Source organism: Acinonyx jubatus, chromosome D3 (genome assembly GCF_027475565.1).
Source record: "Acinonyx jubatus isolate Ajub_Pintada_27869175 chromosome D3, VMU_Ajub_asm_v1.0, whole genome shotgun sequence".
In the NCBI taxonomy this organism is placed as follows: domain Eukaryota; kingdom Metazoa; phylum Chordata; class Mammalia; order Carnivora; family Felidae; genus Acinonyx; species Acinonyx jubatus.
The window spans coordinates 90,638,060-90,655,286 of NC_069392.1; the positions used below are offsets into that span (position 1 = coordinate 90,638,060).

Genomic DNA, 17,227 nt, shown 5'->3' on the forward strand with positions numbered 1-17,227 from the left:
CGTCTTTCTCTGCTTTGTGTATGTGTGTTATCTGATCTGGTCCCTTCTCCCTTCCACGTAGGGTTTGTTGCTTACCCAGTCTACATGTTCACGTATTTGCACATGAAATGGCTCTAATGCTCGTTACAATCCTAATATAGACCACACGAGTGAGTTTTAGACTTTTTTCACAGCCTCCTAACTTTGTGTTGTTGTGACACACACAGGCTGGAACCACAGGAGGAGGGTGTGCCTGTCAGGGCTGAGCCCGCTGGGGGCTGGGGGCTGGCCGGGCAGGACCTGAGGGCCCGCTGACTCCTGATGGTGGAAAGGCAGGTGTGCTCATGTTGGGGGCTGAGTTGTGGCCCCCAAATCCACATGTTAAAGCCCTAAGCCCCAGAACCACGAACTGTGGCTGTATTTGGAGGCAGGGTCCATAAAAAGGTGATTAAGGGAAAATGAGGTCAGTAGGGTGGGCTCGAATCCAATCTGACCCACGTCCTTCTAACAAGAGATTAGGACAGAGCACAGCAGACGGGATTCGGAGGACGGGGTCCAGGGAAAGCAGCACAGGCACCTGCAGAGACCAGCCTGCCCTCCCGGAGCTGGGATCGCACACGGGGACCCTGAATGGTGGGTTCCCATGTGGAGTGGGGACCTGGGCCTGGGGCGTTCAGGAGCTCGCAGGCAAGGGGGGTTTGCAGGCAGGTGCGGGGGCCACAGGGCCTGGTTCTGAGCTCCCGGTTCAGCGTCTTCACTGCTCGGCGGCCTGTCCTGCCCCCGCCCCGCTCCCGCTAAGGCTTGGCCTTAGCAGGGCATCTGCACCTCTGGGGGAGAAGGACTGCTGGGGGGGGGGAGCCGGTGCCCCTGCTGTCCTGTGCCCCCCTCCCCACACGGCCTTCCCGCATGAGACAGAGTTCGCCACCTGCTCCTGGGGTGCCCCGCCCCAGCTCACTTGCAGGTGGCCGCCTCTGCTCTGGGAAGGACACCTATGGCCGCAGGGCCTCTGCTGTGAACGTGGGCAGAGGTGGCGGCCAGCAGCTCCCGCGTGTGCGACGCACGTCCTGCCCGCTGACTCCCGGAAGCGGCTCTGGGGACCGCCTTCCTGTCCGGTGGCCTCCAGTCCCGGTTGTCTGGCCCTCACGGTTCTGCGGCTCGGTGTCTTTTAATGTTCCTTTCTACCTAAAGAGCGGGAGCTGGTTACCGTCGTGGGCACCTAGAGACCCCTGGTGGACCCGGCCAGCCCTGTGGCTCCCACTCCACTCTGCTTCAGAGACCGCATCGTGCACCCTGCTTCTGGAAACTCAGGGCGTCCAGGACGTTTCACTGACAGCACGGCTGTGACGTCCCTGAGTATCGGTGGGACTTTCAGGCAGCTTTTGTGAGCGTCTGTCCCAGTGTCACTGATCCCAACATCTCATCGTCTACACAGACACGAGAACTGTGATTTCCGAGCGCTGTCTAATGACCTTACCGGTGACTCCACAGGGCTCCCCTGGGAAGGGGGGGTAACACGATCCGCCGCCTGCCCCTTGGTGAGCGGTGTGTGCTCCGTTCGCTCCCCCTCCCGTGGGGAGACGTGTGGCCAGTGGGCTGCACTGGCTGCCTCGGAGGACCTCATCCACCCACGGAGACAGCATCCTCCCCCTCTGTGTCCTAGTAAGACTCACACCCCAACGATCACACGGGAAGATGCGCGAACATTTTGCTCCGAAAACATCTCGGAATCGAGATCGCTGTGGTCCACCTGCACTTTCCTGAGACCGCGTCCGTCCAAATTTCACGGACAAAGTCATTCTTGGCAATTTGAAAAACTGAGCACTTGCTTATTTTTTCGAAGGACAGCGACTTGGCGAGATTCGTGCAAGCTTAACGAAACCGCATACAATATTTTGCACAAAGACAGAGTAATTAGGGCAGTATGTACTCTCACATGAAATCCTAGATTACCAGGGAAGCCAGAGGGGTCCTGTGTCTATCAGCATTGATTTGATGTGTCAAGGAGAAACAATGTCGTGTAGAAAACGCAGCGAGGCAGGCACATAGTTATGTATTTAAAGCATGCTTGGTTATTTGCCGTTGGAAATTTCTGTTTGGGATGCCAAGGACATTATCGGGTGGCAGTTGACTAAGTGGCAATGTGACCCCACACCCTCCCTTCCTGTCCTTGGCTGAGCCTATGCCGCCATTCCATTTATGAAAACAAAAGTGACTTTAATGTGAGGGGGTAAAATATAAAGGAGATTCTGCCAAATAATGGAAACAGAAAAAAGAGAGAAAACACAAGCAAGCCCGTTTGGTGCCTGATGAGTTGGGTTCCATCCCAGATAGCAGAATCGGAAACCCTGAATTCGGTCTAGGCTTTCTATTTGGAAATGTCCTCTTAAATCAGCAGTTGGGGTTACACACAAAGGGAGAAGCAGGGCTGATGGATCGTTCTCTGTGTTCTTCCACAGATGTTTTATAGTAACAGAGACAAAGTTAAATTTGAACTTTTATATCAAATAACGGGAAGAATACATTTTTGGTAGATTCTAGAACACAGGGCTAGAATACACCACTGCTCAGCCCATCAAAAGAGAAATCCCAAATGCAGATAAAGTTGGCTACTCAGACCATCCTCGAAAACCCAAGTAGGTGTATCCCCCACTTTCACATTGTAGGGAACATCTTTCTTTTGTGTACATGTAAGCACTTTTGGAAGACAGATCGGGTGAGGGATTGACTGACTTGATGAACAGCCTTCCTATCAAGCCTTCTTCACCATACATTGACACTGGAGACTCACTAAAGGCCGACGTTATGACGAGCCGAAGATGGTCAGCAGGTTCAACTGGAGGGAGAACGACACCAAGTACAAACACGGTGTACAATCGAGTCGGGAGGCAGGAATGTTAACGAAAGGACACAAGGGCCAGGTGAGGGTGCACTTGTGTTTTCCAGCATAGCCGGCCCAAGGGGTGAGGGAGGCCAAGGATGCTTTGAAGGACGCTGCTGTGGGGAGCACGGGCAGGGGCCACACCCACCTGGGTCAGGGGCATGTGCTCCCCTTTACCGGCCCTTCTACCCCCTTCCAGAGTTTGGCCACACCTTTTCCCCAGCGTGCGACTTTCACCGCATTTTAAGGATTGGGATTCCAGCGTGGGCCCCTGGTCACGCGTCTCTTCTTGTGCTGTCGCGTGGCTCTGCTCCACCCAGAGCTGCGGTCCCATATGTCACTGCCTGCTCCTCAGAGGCCATGAGGACCCTGGCTCTGTCTACGATCCGATGTGCATGTCCTTCCCTTCCAGCTCCATATGGGCAGACGTGTCTCTGCTCTGAGCCTGTTTAGGCTTCATCTTGTTTACCTTGTCTTGTTTGGGAGCACGTAATGCATCAGAGCCAGGATTTACTACTCTGCCTTAACTATACTTTGGAAACAAAAGCGTTCATCTCATTGTGTAATGTAAATACTCAATTTTAGCCGTCGGTCGTTATGCTATGCTTTCTCACAGCTGGAACGGACACGAGCATCCCAATATCGTCGAGGAAGGGACACATCAGAATTTCTATTTTTCTTCCTTCAAGAATAATTTATTAGAGGAAAATGATGTTCCCCTTGCTAGTTGAAACTGTAATCCGGTGTCAACGTCTTTGCCTTGGAATTCACAGCTGCCATTTGCGTCCATGACTCCACGAGGGAGGACAGGATGCCCACAGCCTGGGGAGGTTCCTCCTCCCCCGGCACGTGATGGATTCTGATATTCAAGGTGGGTGTCGGTGCCCACCGATGCTGCAAATGTGCACACATTTGCTTTTGGGGAAGATTACTCTGATTGACATTTGCAGCAATGTACTTGATGCATGTTCTTAGGTCAGAAAGAACCCAGGACCACTATGCTCTCTTGAAAAGCATTGCTTGGATAGAGATTATTTGGAAACAAACAAGGAACAGCACATTTGGTTTAGTGGCTGCTCTACAGACCCTTTCACTGTCCAATGTATCATTCTCCCACCCTTGAGAGGCTGGGAGTAGCTCGCCATGTAAATGTAATATAATAATTGGGTGCTTCAAAATGGCGGTGGAGACAGGTGTGTGTGCTAATGGGTGTGTCTGTTTCTGGCAGTGACTGGTGCTTCCTTGGAAGGTCCCCACAATGCAATTCCTCATGCAAAGCCCAGAGATCCTCCCTCAGACTGGGTTTGCACTGGCCCCATAGATAGGCACGCCATAGTTTAATTTCTTGGGGCCCCATCACGCAAGGAAGGATCCACTTCATAGAGGCAAGACAAAACAAACATAAAAGCACTTTTTATTCAGTAAATGTATCCCTAAATTCATGTTTGATTTCAAGACACAGGTAATTTCTAACCAGCACAGCAAGAAAACAAAGGAAAAAAAATCTTAGTTTTAGAATGTTGCTTAGTTGAAATTTAAATAAGCCTGATTATTATAATAGCTGGAGTTGGACAGCTTTCAGACAGCTTTCGGGGAGCAGATCCGGCACATCCTTGAGGGAGAGTTCTCTGGGTCTCTAGGTGATGCACACCTGTGCTTAGGGGCTGTGGAGTTCACCTGTCCTTCATGCTGACAGAGGCTTCAGATCATGGCTGTCCTCCCAGAAATGGCAAACAGCCCTCAATAGATCCGGTCCCGAGGCGTCTTCCGGGAGCCTGGCATGGCCCTGGGGTCAGGGCACCCTGCACCGGGACACGTTTGAGAGCTAGTGGGGAAAAGGCAGGTCCCCGGCTTATGCTGGTGGGCGTGTCTCCTGAAAATCCTGCACTTGTATACAGAAATTAAACAGATAACAGAATAGATGATGGCTGGTGGGAGCCAGGTTTCCCACTGTCGAATGGGAGGTTACAGAAAAAGATGATGAATAGATAGATCAATGATAGATAAATAGGTACACAGGAGGATGGATGGATGGAGGGAGCGCGAGGGAGGGGCGTGTGCACATGAATTAGTTCACATGCATGCGTTTCCTCCCTCTGGCTGAGAGGAAACACCGCCCCCCATCAGTAACAAGCACGTCCAGCACCTTGGCCCCTGCTACAGAGAAGCCTGCAGCATCTTGTAGTGACAGAGTATGAAAGAAGAAAAGCTCCCACAGTGATGGGGGTGTGTTAAGGGACACAGGGGCCAGATGCAAGAGTTCCTAGTGGCCAAAGCTGGAACCATTTGGGCAACGAGGTCAATAACAGCATCGGATTACAAACCAAAGCATAAAATAAATAGCCGTGAGTCCACACTGACGTGCAAAACATAAGTGAATAAATAACTGGGGGTAAAGAGATCAATTTCCATAAAAGAATTCCACATGATTTATGTAGCTACCCGCCCTGGGGTAGATGGAACGTAACTCCCCACCCGTGAAGGGTGGCCTGTATGGTGTTCCCCAAAAGAGCGGCATGGAAAGGGGGAGGGATGCCTGACGGACACACAGCCGGGCGAGGGAGGTCAGCATCTGGCGTGTGTCCCGCGGATAGGATGCGCTCTGGTGTGATGTGACGGCAAGGGCCCCCTACTGTTGTGGTCTTCCTCCCAAAACTGAATCATGAGTAAACCTTCAGGCAAATTCCGCTGGAGAGGCATCCGATACCGTGCCTGCCCGTTCTACCTGGGACTGCCAAGGTCATGGAAACCAAGCGCGGTGTGAGAAGCACTCACAGAGGAGAGTAAGCAGACATTATGCCTGCGTGCCACGCGCTGTCCTGGACGGAGTCCCGAACAGAGGGACAGACATTAGGGAAAGGCGAGGGAAGTCCAATTTAGGGAAAGGCAAGGGAAGTCCAAATAAAGGATGGACTGAGGTTAATAACAGCGTGTCGATGCTGGTCCCTCAGCTGTGCCAAACGCACCCTGGTAACGTGGGTTGTTTACACCAGGGAGACGGGAAAAGGTCCCTGGGAACTCTTTGCATGATCTTTGCAAATTTTTGTAAATCTAACATTGTTCTGCAATAAAAAGAATTTACTTAAATATAAGAAAGTGAAGCCAAACAGGAACTCTGCTCTCAGAGATGAGTCTCCCTCTCTCCCTTTTGCCGTGTGATTCTCTATCCTGGTTCTCTTGGAGACCACGGGAATGAGGGCACGAGACTTCCACCTCCTGGTCCCCGTGCCACATGCAGGAAAGGCGACAGGGAGGCCGTGCCTTCGTCGATTCTGGGCTCTCCAGCTGCAGGGCCAACGCCTTCCCGCACACCCACCTCGGGCGCCTGGGTCTGTTGGCTGCGAGCTGAGGTATTTTCAGACAGAAGCTCTTCTGCGGGATCACAGCAGACCTTCACGGCGGCTCGTACAAAAGCAGTAATCATTCCCCGTTCTAACAGACATGACACCTAGACATTTCATTTCCACCGCGGAAGTCCCCGATTTATAATTCTCAGGGCGGTGTCTCAACTTTATCTCACGTTGGGTGAAAGCTGGTGTTTCCTTTCTTTGTAACTTTACCGAGGGTTTAGGTGCAGCAGGCATCTCCTGAAACGCGAGGGACATTCTCACTCGTAACAGGAGGGAAAACGGTTAATTTCAGTCCCGATGACAGTTTCCCAGCAAACAACGGTCTCGGCGAACTGACACGGGGCAGTGATGAGCGGGTGCGGGAGAACTGAGTCACAGCTGCGCAGGGCAATCACTGAGAACATCGACTCTCTCCCAGCCAAAATTCTATTAATACGAGTGTCAGCCCGAGAGCGGATCTCTGTGTGTGCGCGTCGGAACAGTGCAGCAGAGAAAATGAGGACTCTCCTCGGGGACAGACTTCTCTTTTTCTCCGCGAGAGTCTTCATTATTCAGGCATTGTGATACTTCTCCTTTATTTGTGTAAAGATTAAATTGCACATGATTTCGAATGTTTCTGCTACTGCAACTGCCATAGGTCGGTGACCTTCATGCGAGCCGGATAATAGATACATCGTCTGCTGCTCAGGTACCGCTGTTCTTACACAGCTCACTACTTCCCCATTGTTATAAGTCGAAAGCAATTAAATAAAAATACAAGTTAAGGCATCTCAAGTATCCTGAGAGCCTCGCATGTGTCATTACGTGGCCGTATTTTAGCACTCATACGTGCCACTGTCTAGCGGGATGTGAGAACCAGACACACGTGACGACCTGAAGCATGGAGAAGAGGGTTCTGGGGGAGAATCTCCACGGCGCGGCCTCCAGGCATGAGCTCCCCATGCGTGGGAACCTTCTCGTCGAGACTCTTCGCGGGCCCCGTGATAGGCACCGTCTCTACTGTGCTCAATTTCCTACTGTCCCTGTCTACGCATAAATTCGGCAAACACTAGGTAAGCCCATCCTAGGGAAAAAAAAACACCGCATCGTTCCATCTATTTTATGGTTGCCCCCATGGTAGGAGTCTAACGGCTGATATTCCAGAAGTGTCAAAAAGGATTATACTTGCTACGATGTACCTACCTGGAGACTATCTACATTGGCCCCGGTATAGATTGGCCACCTCCCCGCGGTGCACGTCCAGGGCAGGAACACGTACATCCACACACACACACCAGCACCCCCCCTACCACACATCCACTCCCAAAGTCCACGCCAGGGGTGAGGCCACCAGCCTCTTGAGAGTGCTCCCCGTGATCGCCACCCGTGGCCCCTGTGTCATGTCTGATCCCCCCGGCCGCCCAATAATCAGTGCTGCTTTCCTGTGGGCTTTCCCACCAGGGGCCGTTCTCACTCATGTCACTGCGACCTCCTTGCTCCTTCATCGATTCTATGCCACTGTCCTTCCCTCTCTGTAAACCTACACCTGGAACACCACGCCACTGAGCTATGCCACCTGCCAGAGCACGTGTCTTCCTGAAGCTCTGACCTGTTTCAGTGAATTTTCTCCCTTATCACTGTTGGAACAACGCACGGTGTTTGCCTCATCCACGTCGCTTCCTCACTCGCTTTCCAACATATGATCCTAACGCTGAAATTTAAGATTACTTTGCATCTTAACTTTGAAATAATATGATACACATGAGGGTAGCCCTGGGGTTTGACTTACAGAAGAGAATTTGAAATACGAGGAAGCATTTCGAGTATGGCAAGCATAACTGTATACACTTGGACACTGTTAAGGAATTCACGCAGACACACACACACACACACACACACACACGCACTCATGGGGAGCTAGAACACACACTACTGTGTGTGCATCTTCGCAGAGGAGAGGACCAGAGGGGAGGCGTGTGATGGGACATGAGGGCGGCACACCGCACGTACCAGTGGCCTTGAGCAAGCACTTTACAATTCTGTCCCCAAATCCTGGCCTAACCTCTCTGGTCAGCAGGACCAGGCCTTGATTGGACTTCTCAAAGAAACCTTGTGGGCACCAGCTCTTAGGATCATCTCCACCCAGGCGCCATGTTTCTTCTGAGTTGTTTAGCGCCAAACAGCCCAGGAATAAAGGAGGTAATGAAGTATCGAGTGAGTGACCGCGGGGACATCCTGCAAGTCCCGAATCCTGGAAGCCAGCATGATGAGTTCCAGATCTAAGATGAGGATCCTAACACCATTAGAGCCACTGCTTATGAAGAAGGGGAGGCGGGCACGATAATTTTACAGGGAACACTAGGACACTAGGTGATGTCTGAACATTTTGCAGGGGGAAGCAATGCTGGAATCAAGTAAGATGTGGCTAAAAACCCTACGATGTACAAGACGGCTCCCCCACAAAGAATTATTTGGCCCCAAACGTCAGTGGAGCTGAGACTGAGAAACCCTCATCTAGCCTACCGTATAAAGTAGAAATGAGAAGATTTCGCTTACAGCTGGCCTGGGAGGGCTTCAAACGTGAGGGAGCATTCAAGCTTGTCCTTGACAGGGGAACGCGTCTGGGAATATGGGAGGAGGGCATGATACAGAGAACAGACCGCGGGCAAAGGCATCCAGGCAGGGAGTCATGGGGTGTGTCAGCAGGGAGGTGTCCCTTGGTGGGAAAATGGGAACCGTGAAGCAGCAGAATGGCGGTAAGTCTGGAAGGAGGGAAGACTGAGGACAGGTGTTCAGAGCCCTACAGGTGTCCTGCTGTGTAGAGTCTTCTCACTGAACTCTGACTCAACAAGTTCTAGAAGACTTCAGCATCACTAACCATCCAAACTGCATACCAAAACTGCAGTGAGGGATCACCTCATACCTGGTAGAATGGTTACTCTCCCGAAGAAACACACAGAAAGAGCCACCGCACGCGAGGATGTGGAGAAATGAGGTCCTTGCGCACCGTGGGTGAGAGTACGAGATGGTGTGGCCACTGTGGAAATAGAAACTAGGGTAATCGTGTGACCCAGCAATCCCACGTCTGGGTATTTCTCCAAAAGAAATGGAAGCTGGATCTGGCGGAGATATTTGCACAGCTGTGTTCATGGCAGCACCATTCACACTCTTCAAAAGGCGGAAGCAGCAAGTGTCCACTGATGATGAACGGATGAACGAAATGCGGTAAATCCCCACGACGGAATGTGGCACGGCCTTAAAAAGTGAAGAGGTTCTGTCACCTGCTACCACGTGGATGAACCTTGGACACCTCATGCAAAATGAAGTAAACCAGCTACGAAGGACAAATGCCACGTGATTCCACATACGAGGTCCCCTGAGGAGTCAAGTTCACAGAGACGGAACATGGAATGGGGGTCCCCAGTGGTTAGGGGGAGGGAAAAGGGAGAGCTGTGTTTAATGGGTATATGCTTTCAGATTTGCAAGTTGAAGATATTGTGGAGGGCGTTTCACAGCGATGTGAATATACTTAACACTAAGATGGCAGGTTTCACGTTATGTGTCTTTTACACAATAGTTTTTAACAAGTTCTTTGTTGGATGTTGATGACCAAGACTATTGAGAACCTTGACACATTAGGTATGAGCATAATCCTGTGCTCAAATGACCTGGGGTTGAACCATTCATTTACTCACTCAGCACATACTTGTAAAGTGCCAACAGGTTGGACCACTGGTGTCTCGCCCTAAGGGTGCCATTATTAACCAAAAGAGTTGATACTTTGGGAGCTCACAGTCCGTAAAGGAGCAGGAGGTTGGTCTAACCGTCACCTGAGCATTGAATTTACACGGTGGTCAGTGCTTCAAAGGGTAAGGCGTGAGTAAGTGAGGTAAATGAGGTAGAAGGAGAAGGGGTCAGGCAGGGAGCCCCCAGGGCGGCCCTGTGTGTTGAGATTTGGAGGGTTTCTGGGAGGGGAGCCATGGTGGCGTGAAGGGAGAGAGCTCCAGACAGAGGCGAGAACATGTAAAGTGTTAGAGGGGAGGGGACACCGAGTTCTTAGTGTGGGGATAAGGCAGGAACCTCCTGCTGACGGAGGTGAAGCCTCTGCTTGTGGAAGGTCTTCAGCTTTGTCAGGAACTTTGTTCTCTGTCCTAAGGAATTGGAAAACCACTGGGGGTTCTTGCAATGGACTGAATGTTTGTGCTCCTCAAATCCCTCTGTTGAAATCATGCCCCTGAAGGTGATGGTGTGAGGAGGTGAGGCTGCAGGGAGGTGGTGAGGTCATGAGAGGAGCTCAAGTCACAGAATCAGTGCCGTTGAGAAGACAGGGGCTCCATTGCCACCCCTGCCAGGCATGGAGATCAACTGAGAAGTAGGCCATCCGGAACTCAGGGAAGGGCCTTCAAGGAACTGGAGCACGCCGGTGGCCCGAGTGTAGACACCCCGGGACCAGAGCATGCCGGTGGCCCAAGTGTGGATGGATCCGAGCACACCCGTGGCCTCCCTGTGTTGACATCCAACCTCCAGAACGGTGAGATGATGTGCAGCTGTGTATATCCACCCAGTGTGGGTGCCGGGTTAGAGCAGTCCGCCTGTCCAGAGGAATGGGGACTGCGTGCCCAGGCCACAGCGAGGGCGGCGCGGTCCCACTCTGAGCCCAGTCAGGGTTTCAGGTTTGGATAAGCTTTGAAGCTCCATCCAGACGGGTCACCGCACGAGGTTTCGGGGGTTCCCAGCAGGAAGCACGCACCTCACGGAAGCACAATCACTTCCAAACAGCTTCCTGAGAGAATCTGAGAACTTGATCTGTGCCCGCGTGATGAACCCCAATTCTCCATTCAACTGCGTGTTTTCCTTTCCGGTGACGCTCTCCCTGGCGCCGCGTCCCGCGTCCCCCTGACGCTGCGGGAGGCCCACCCTTCACCATATGTTTTCCTGGAACGTGAATTAGGCGTGCCCCGCCCTCTAGAGGGGGCCCGAGGACGGAAGGCCTCCTCTGCTGGAGGAGGCGTAGACCCTGGAGCACTGAGCCCTGGGCCTCCTCTCCAGGCACCTTCCTGCGGGTCTGAGGGTGTGTCCCCCATAGGGAATGTGCATCCTCTCGCGGGATGAAGTGCGGTCGGTGAGCTGTGTGCGCTGCGAGGGCAGGGACGCTGCCAGGCGCTGGCGGCCATGGCCGCAGACACTGTCAGTGGTGCACGGGGAGGCCTGGGCCGCCATCGCTGGGCCGCCATCGCTGGGCCGCCATCCCCGGGCCGCCATCCCCAGGATGCTTCCTTCCTTTTTTTCCCTTAAAACTATGGAAGGCTTCACAAACGTGCCTGTCATCCTTACAAAGGGGCCACCCTAGTCTCTGTATCAGTGCATTTTAGCATATGTGCTTCCACAGCACACACTTGGGACGCTTTCTTTGGTTTGACACGGGAAGGTACCGTGACTTGTCGCCAGGGGTCTGTTTGGACATGGAAGCTTCCATACTGATGCCCTCTGTGTTTTTACATAGTTTCTCCCTTTCCATTTCTCAGGATGGTTTTCTGCCAGAGGAGCTGCACAAACCAGGAGGATATGATGGGCAGATGCCGGGTCTCCATGGTGCCTGTGCCTCTGGACGTGGGGACTCGCTTCCCACACCCTGTTTCTCTGGAGGAACGGAGTCGCTCTGGGAGCTGGTGTGGAGCTTCGCAGAGCTTTGCAGAGCATTTTGAAGGCAGGGCTCCTGCTCCACTGTGTGGCCTTAAAGGGCATGTAATGGAGCATTTTAAACATAAAAAATACAGTGGGGCGCCTGGGTGGTTCAGCTGGGTAAGTCTGACTGTTGATTTCTGCTCAGGTCGTGATCTCACAGTTGGTGAGTTTGAGCCCCTCATAGGGCTCTGTGCTCTCTAAATAAGTTAATTAATTAATTAATTAACTGAAAAGGAAATAAATAAAAATAAAAAATGTATAATGAATTGGAAGACGTGAAAGCCTAGCACAAATCCTGGTAACTCTAAACCTGCTGTTTATTTTTTAAAATCGTTCCCATCCAGCACCTTCCTGTGAAGTCGGCAGACTAGACGCCCTTGCCCACCACGTACAGCCCTAACTGCACTTGCTGTGTGAGAGCAGGTGAACCCGATCGGCCAGTGCCCTCAGTTGTCCTAGCCGACAGCCCTGTTCTCGGACTCAGAAAACGTGAACACGCGCTCCCACCCAAATGACGACGAAAACACTGGAAATAGAGCCTCTCTCTGTCACCTGACAATTTCTCTGCAGTATTTTAATGTTGACAATTTTAACTAATAACAAACTTTCAAAAAAGCCCATTAAAGGCCAGTAATTTGTCATTTTGGACACTACCAAGATCTACACCACCTCGGAAACTCACTTGGACAGGAGATCGGAGGATAGACTCTGGCACTGGGTGGAGGTTCATGTCCCTGAGGCCCCAGCCCACGTGGAACCACGGCTGTCTTCCTTCCAAGTACGTGCTGCAGGGGCCCCTGCTCTCCCTGTAGGACCCCCACTACCCCTCAACCTCAAGGGGCTTACGGTGACTCCCCATCGGCTCCAAAGCAAGAGGAAGCCCATGGTCTGTAGCTGGACACAGCGTTGGACCCACTGCTCCCCCGGCCACCCTGCCCAGCCCCCAGGGAAGCACAGGTTCATGCTTCAAACCATGCCTGAAAACAGCTGAAAATAATAGACAATTCAAGGTATATCCCACTAGCTAAGCAAAGTTAAATTCAATGACACATTAAACAGACTTGGTAAATGACTTTGTTATAATTAATGGCAAAATAGACACACAGGTACAGAAAAGTTGCAGGATTTCTTATTAAGTCAAGATGTCCTCACAATCTTGACTGGGAAGATTTTTACTATAATTCTGTGTGTGTGTGTGTGTGTGTGTGTGTGTGCATGTCTGTGTATGTCCTGTGTGTCCTTGCATGTATGTGTGTTTAGCCGTGTGTGTTCATGTGTGTCTACATCCGTGTGCCTGTGTGTCTGTGTACGTGCATGCGCCTGTGTCCTTGTGTGTCCTTGAATGCATGAATATGTGTGTTTGCCCATGTTTGTTCACCTACGTCTGTGCGTATCTGTGTGTCCGTGTGCGTGCATGTGTCTGTGTCTGTGCTCTTGTGTATGCGTGTTTTCCCATGTTTGATCATGTATGTCTGTGTGTCTGGGCCCGTGTGCATCTGTGTGTGTATGTCTGCACGTGTGTGTGTGTGTGTGTGTGTGTGGAAGAGCTCTGACACTAAGTTCCGCGCCCATTGATCTGTCTCCCCTTCTCTGGTCTCAGACCCTCGCTTGTCCCTTTGCTAAGGTACCTGTCTCCACTATGATTTCCACGGGCTTACTTCATTACTGTAAATCATCTGGTACACAGTCAAACCGGATAAATTAAAGACCTAAAAGTAAAGGCAGAGAAGTGGCTGGCTGTGTTCTCCTTGTTGAATTACAATTAGCAAATAGATGAATAGATGACCCTTCATTGTTCCCATCATAAAAAAGAGGACTCCGGCCACTCGGAGGATTTTTCGTTAATCAGTAATATCCATCGCAGCCTTTGTCTGGTCCGCCTGCACACCGTCCTCCCCTCGAAGAGCGTGTTTATCGTGCTCTCCCGAAAGCCCAGAAGCCCACAGGTCAGAGAACAGGGTTTTGATGGATTATGGGATTGTAACTGTCCCTGCCAGTTGACAGCTTTTATTGGCTGGGAGGATGAGCCTGTAAACCTTTATATAATTATTGTATTAAAGGCTGTGCCTCTGTGTGGCTGGCGCTTGTTCAGGGATCAATGTGAAGATAATTTCAAAAATGAATAGTAAGTATTGATCGCCCCATGGTGGAGCCTTATCAGTGGCTGAGGCCGGCGACTGCAGATTATAACTTCAATGTCATTTATGATGATATGATACGTATTGCCGAGGAGCAATTTAAACAAAGGGCTGATTTAATTCACAGTGGATTTTTGTAGTGTGATGGGTAATAAATCACAATCTATGTAATTTTTAGAAATGAACACATGTTGGCAGTGGTTCAGGGCAGTTCCTGAGAGATCTGGAAATGACCAGGGAGGGGGATATCAGCCGAGAACCCCTTCTGAATGATTGGGCTTTGCTTGATTCTGGCATTCACATGACCTTGGGGTCCCTGCTGGCAGCTGCTGGTTAATTTTCTTCACTGAGGACACAGTTTAACTTTCTATCTGTCTGCCAATTACCTGACATTTTCAACTTATCACCTTCTATTTTTTAAATGATTGGAGGCACATCCACATTTTGACATTTTTTTAAAGCAAGTATTCATTTTGTTTGCTGCCGAAGCATCCCTCTGTCACTCTGCTGTAGGATCCTTTTTTCCTTAAAAAAAAATTAGCACCAGTTTACATAACCACAAAAAGACAAAACCCGGCCTCTTTTTTATTGCTGTTTGTCACACATTCTTGGGTTGGGGTCGTCGGTGTCCAAATTCCAACCTTCAGCTCAAGGCATATGCGCGGGGGCTCACAAGGAGCCTCTCAGGGAAATCATACGTAGCAGTGCTTGTTTGAAGAGGGTTTTACTCTTTAAAAACAAATCATTGCAAAGTAAATCATTAAGGAATATTGGAACAACATGAACGGATTGATTAAGCCCTCTAAAGGTGGAACCATTGCAACAGCCGGGATTTATAACTTGTTGATTTCAGTTATTTTAATACTAACGACATACTTTACACCCATCCCCCTCAGAGGCAGGGAATTTGGGTATTTTGAGGCTGTGGGATGCAAATCCCCAGGAAGGAATATTAAAGGAGTAGAACATGGAAATAGAATCCAGACTGGATCCTCAAGAGGCAAGAGAGCTCTTAGAGCCATGCTGCTGATGCACGTGGAAAGTTGGTGCAAACTCCCATCCCAGCTGCACACTTGGCCCGGGACTCTGCCTGTGCCCCTGTCCCCCACTGGAGCAGCGTCCGGTAGGGAGGACGCAGGGCACCTCGGCCACAGCTGCATTAGGTAATCTCATGTCCAAGGTCAGCTTTTGTAGCCAATGACTCGGACTCTGTGAACAAGGACATGCTACCCGAGAATGGTTTTCTCAGCTCGTAGATTTAGGACCACAGCCCCATAGTCTCCCGGATTGTGCCGTTCCGGTCTGGGGCTCACGGGCCCTAGCCCCAGAGCGGCAGCAACCAGAAGGACACTTGTGTGATACTCTCTTAATTTTTTACCCTTTTTTGCACATGTTTAAATCTCCCTCTATTTTCTAAATGTTGCCACGAAGCCCTCAACTTTCCCTTTTCACATAAGCTCATGGTGGAAAAACTTCTGTTTGATTTTACATAATTTACTGACACTGGTTTTTAAAGACTCACTGCTCTCCTAGCGGGTGTGATAAGCACGCTCATTGTACACACGCATACACACGTGCATTTTGTGCTTGGCACTAATTGTCACGTAGATCCCCCCACACGCATGTTCTCTACTGGAGTCTTGCAAGGCTGTCTTGCCCCCTTTCTTTCTTTCTTTCTTCCTTCTTTTTAACTTTATTTATTTTGAGAGAGAGAACAAGAGCAGGGGAGAGGCAGAGGGAAGGAGAGAGAGGGAATTCCAAGCAGGCTCCATGCTGCTAGCACAGAGCCCGACATGGGGCTCAAAGTCATGAACCATGAGATCATGACCTGAGCTGAAACCAAGAGTCACACGCTCTTGAGCCACCCGGGTGCCCCGCCCCCTTTTCTTCATCACACTCATCCCTTACCTCGAGAAGAGCACTTTGTGGGTTCATCTTTCCTCTTCCCTCTCCCAAATTTTATGAGAAAAAGCATTGCCCCACCCCCATCTCACTACAACCGAATCCCACGGAAGGACCTGGAGGGGCTCCCTGCAGCCTTCGGGATGGCTTGTCCGTGCGCCTACGACGAGCGGTCTCCGTCCGGGGCCTCCCCTGGGCTGCGCCTGGCTCCTGGTGAGCGAGGTTCCCATGCTGGGCCCTGCCATCCTGCGCTGGGAAGCCACCAGGACACTGCTTCCTGCAGGACACCTGCCCTTTGCAAGCCAAGGCCACTGTCCCTCCACAGTAAGCCGTCCTGGCCTCCAGCTTTGAGTGCAACTTGTGGTACAGAGATTGGCTTTTCAGCACAAGAAGCGTTGAAATAATGGTGTCACTTAAATAATCATTTAATATTGATGTCAAATAAATGCCAACAGACATTTATTGAGTCCCTACTGTATACCAGACGGGATGCTGGATTCCAAAGCTGCAGAAGGGAGACTCGGCTCGCCCTCGGGGAGCTCCCGGCACAGAAGGTGGGGGTACATGCTGGTCGGCAGGCCCCCCCAAGGTTTGCAGAAGGCACACAAAGGCTGCACGTGTGGTGGAGGCCAGGGCGGCTCTCGAAGAAGAGGGTGCCCAGTGGACAGAGGGAGTGGTGTCTGGTCCACAGAGAACAGTGTTGAGCATGGCAGTCCCGCGACAGCCCACGGTGTGCAGAAGGGAGACAAGGTCCTGGGGCCGCACACGGGAGGGCTGTGGGCAACAGCAACCCCAACAAGTCAAAAAGTGGCGGCAATGACTTTTAGGGGCAGGGTTATTTCTAATCCCACGGTTTCTATATTCTATTGTTCTGATGAATTATCCATTTAATAGCTTCGTAAGCAATCATTTTGGAAAGTTATACCAATAAAATACTATAGTCTTTAAATTTTCCCCAATTTAAGGCCTCATTACCTCCCGTAATAAGGATACAGTTACATTTGCAGCCTTGTACTGTACTTAAGAGCCACTGCACATTTAATGAGGAAAATGTCTTTGGAATCACGACTTTTCTAATGTTTTCTAGTGTTTCATTCCTAATAGTGATAGAAGCGGGAGGGTAACTAACTGACTTTTCGACCCGAAAGCTGCATTCCTCCTCTAAAATTGGAAATGTAAATTATATGGAAAAACCTTGTTGTCGTATCTCTTGTACGTGCGGCTCCTTTCCGCCCGCCTTGATGTTGGCATATTCTTGGTAATCTTGTCTTGGGAGAACATGTGGCTGGCAGATATACGACCTAAAGGATCGATGT

At 50.8% G+C, this 17,227-nt stretch overlaps 1 pseudogene; it reads right to left on the reverse strand.

The window, feature by feature from the left end:
- Positions 1–11,479: 11,479 nt before the first annotated feature.
- LOC113602396 (uncharacterized) lies at positions 11,480–11,578 on the reverse strand (annotated as a pseudogene).
- Positions 11,579–17,227: the final 5,649 nt, after the last annotated feature.